The sequence below is a fragment of the Staurois parvus genome, unplaced genomic scaffold (assembly GCF_062004578.1).
Source record: "Staurois parvus isolate SC_StPar_1 unplaced genomic scaffold, SC_StPar_1.0 ptg000706l, whole genome shotgun sequence".
Classification (NCBI taxonomy): Eukaryota; Metazoa; Chordata; class Amphibia; order Anura; family Ranidae; genus Staurois; species Staurois parvus.
Window position 1 is genome coordinate 1,291,728 of NW_028318502.1, and position 3,813 is coordinate 1,295,540.

The following is a 3,813-nucleotide window of genomic DNA, read 5'->3' on the forward strand; positions in this document are numbered from 1 at the left end:
GGAGAATGTTATGCTGCCTGTAAATTGTTCAGCATGACCGTTTTGGTGGTGGATTAGTGATTGTCTGGGAAGGCATATCCATGGGGGGACGCACAGACTCTACAGGCTAGACAATGGCCCCCTGACTGCCATTAGGTATCGGGATGAAATCCTTAGACCCATTGTCATACCCTACACTGGTGCAGTGCGTCCTGGGTTCCTCCTGGTGCACGACAATGCCCAGCCTCATGTGGCAAGAGTATGGATTCAATTCCTGGAGGATGAAGGAATGGATACCACTGAATGCCCCCCATGCTCCCTTGGCCTAAATCCAATATAACACCTATGGGATATCATGTTTTGGTCTTTCTGCCACTGCCAGGTTGCACCTCAGACTGTCCAGGAGCTCAGCAATACCTTGGTCCAGTTCTTGGAGGAAAATCCCCAGGACAACATCTGTTGACATTGTCAGGCATGCATACAAGCACGTGGGGGCCATACAAACTACTGAAGACCATTCTGAGTTGCTGCGATGAAATGTCAGCAAAATGGAATAACCTGTTGCATCATTTTTCACTTTGATTTTCAGGGTGTCTTTGAATTCAGTCCTCTGTAAGTTGATAATTTTCATTTTCATCAAACGATCCTTACATTCCTAACACATTACCCCGTCCATGTCAGTATAGATGTCCAGCAGGATATTTTTCCCCATTGCTATCTGATGTGTTTTCAAAGTCTTCCTTTAATTTTTTTTTCAGCAGTGTAGTGACATAATTAATCTATCCCATCCAGTTCAACCAACAGAAAAAAAAGAAATAAAAATGATCAACAGGTATTTTTTTTTTTGCACTTTGTACAGATATAACAAATGTTTCCAGTTGTGTATTTAACAGACCAAAAGGTAACAAATATGTTCATTATCAGGGTTTTCTGACAATTTAAACTGAATCTCCATTATCACATTTCTGCCTATAACACAGTTCTGGTGCATTCCATATTTTGTCTTTTCACCCTTTATTGTGTCCTTATGGAACCAACAATGTTTTACCACTTCCCAGTAGGCACACTCAATATCTATCTATCTATCTATCTATCTATCTATCTATCTATCTATCTATCTATCTATCTATCTATCTATCTATCTGTCTATCTGTCTATCTGTCTATCTGTCTGTCTGTCTGTCTGTCTGTCTGTCTGTCTGTCTGTCTGTCTGTCTGTCTATCTATCTATCTATCTATCTATCTATCTATCTATCTATCTATCTATCTCTATATTAATTAATTAATCTTTTTAATTTGTTTTCTAAGCTCTGACCCCGATGCTCATTGTGTTTGTATTGTTCTTCCTGCAGACAGTGAAAACTGCATAAAATGTCCTGATGAAGAATGGCCAAATGAGAAGAAGGATCGGTGTGTTCCAAGAGTGGTGGAATTTCTCTCCTACACTGATGACACCATTGTTGCCATATTTTCCTCCGTCTCCATCCTCTGTTGTCTTCTGACTGGTTTAATATTGGGGATATTTATACATTACCAGGACACCCCCATTGTTAAAGCCAATAACCGGAACCTGAGCTATCTTCTCCTGGTCTCCATCATGCTGAGCTTCCTCTGTGTCTTCTTGTTCCTCGGCCATCCAGTAGATGTGACCTGCATGCTGCGTGTCACCTCTTTTGGTGTCATCTTCTCAGTTGCCGTCTCTTCTCTACTTGCCAAAAGTATCATGGTGTGTATTGCTTTTAAAGCCACCAAACCTGGGAGTCCCTGGAGGAAATGGATGGGAGCCAAACTGCCCAATTGTATAATTTGTGTCTTCTCACTGGTCCAAGTCATAATCTGTGTCACTTGGTTGTCTATTTCTCCCCCCTTCCAGGATCAGGACACTCACTCTTATCAGGGGAAGATCATCATTCAGTGTAATGAGGGTTCAGTTATCGGCTTCTACTCTGTCCTGGGATATATGGGGCTTCTGGCAGCTGTGAGCTTCATTATAGCTTTTATGGCCAGGACATTACCGGACAGTTTTAATGAGGCCAAGTACATCACCTTCAGCATGCTGGTGTTCTGCAGTGTCTGGATTGCCATGATCCCGGCCTATCTAAGCAGCAGAGGGAAATACATGGTGGCTGTGGAGGTTTTTGCTATAATGGCCTCAAGTTCTGGACTTCTTGGCTGTATATTCTTCCCAAAATGTTACATAATTCTGTTCAGACCTGACCTTAATACAAAAACAGTTATCCGCTAATATGTGGGTTACCAGTCGTTATAGCATTATCTCCATTATCTCCATTATTGTTCAGTTTAGTATTTTGCTAGTACATTGAGAATTAACACTGTTATATACAAACATTTAAATCTCTGGAATGAAGTAAGATGGTGGACAGTAGGCATCATTTTTGCTCTGGCCACCATTGGTATCAGGCACTTTGGGCTTGTTGGAAACCTTGTCCCCTGCTGGGTTTAGTGGTTCCTCCCACCATCCATTACATCACTACATAACAATGTAGTCACTTAGTGAGGAGGAACCACAGTGACCAGAGGGGGGAATGTATTCAAAACATCCTAAAGTGTCAGATACCAGAGACACCCATCACTCTTCAAGAGAGGGAAGATTTCACTCACCACCTTCCAGAAAGATAAATATTATACATGTTCTTTCATAAGCTGACTTTAATGTAGTTTAGTTTGGTGTCAGGGTCACTGTAATTATATTTTATGTAGATGTATTTGTCTATATTAATAAATACATTTTGCTTGGTTTAATGTAAAAATCATTTTTAATATTAGTTAAAGTTGATGAGAGCGTGTTCTCAGGAAGATCACATTTAATGTGAAAGGTTTACTTCATTTTAAAGGACATTTTCATTATAGGACCTTGCCAGATCCTGATAGGAAAACTTCTAAAGTAAAAACAGATTCCAGGATTGCTTTGATCAATCAGAGGTTTATTCTCAGAATCAGAATTACAACAACCAAGGAGCTTAATGTAGGACCCATAAGGTGGTATGTCTCCAAGCTCTAAGATCTCCTGGTCAGACATGTCAAAGAAAAAACTAAAAAAGATTAAGAAGTAATCATTAGAATTCAACACATTTTCCTCACTAGATTCAAGTACCCTGTTGTCCATCAGATCAGCACCATAGTTGTCCTGGGCAACCTCCGGCTCCAACACACAGAGCTCCCTGGAGGTTTCTAGGGACAGCTCTGCGGCCTAATATACTATTTCTAGGGAAGATAACATACCCTGTTTAGCGGTCACCCCACCTCATTCAATTCAGAACTTTGTTCAGCTGACACAGGTGTATACACAGCAGCAATATCATACTCATCAATAGACATCATATCAACAGATTAATTTTTAACCCTTTCCTCCCCACTACACAGGGCACTGCACTGAGGCAAGTCCTTTTTCACACAGATGGTGGGTCTCCCAGTTGGGGTCACTCTCATAGCAGTTTGGGCAATCACACAGTCAGTCTTTCACATGACTTTTCCATCAACACTCGGAAGCGTAACAGGTTTTGCCATCTTCATTTGAGTACATTGACCTTCTTCTGCTGCACTTCTACTGGCCAACTCCCCCAGGTGTCCACAGGATGAAATTACAGCAGGCATATCCCTCTCTTAACCGCTTCCTGTCCACCCTATAGCAGTAATACTGCTACAGGGCAGCACGGGTGCGCAAAAATACGTATATATACATGAATTGAGGCCCGGGGGGCACGTGCGTGTGACCCTGCCGACCCGTGGGTGCCGTGATTCAGTCCCCAAGGGATCAATCATCAGATTTAGGCCAGTGATGTTCGACCTAAAATGGATGATCAATCCCTGGAAT

At 41.8% G+C, this 3,813-nt stretch overlaps 1 pseudogene; it reads left to right on the plus strand.

Annotated features, from left to right (window-relative positions):
* The first annotated feature begins 1,297 nt into the window (after window positions 1-1,297).
* LOC149445854 (vomeronasal type-2 receptor 26-like) lies at window positions 1,298-2,741 on the plus strand (annotated as a pseudogene).
* Window positions 2,742-3,813: the final 1,072 nt, after the last annotated feature.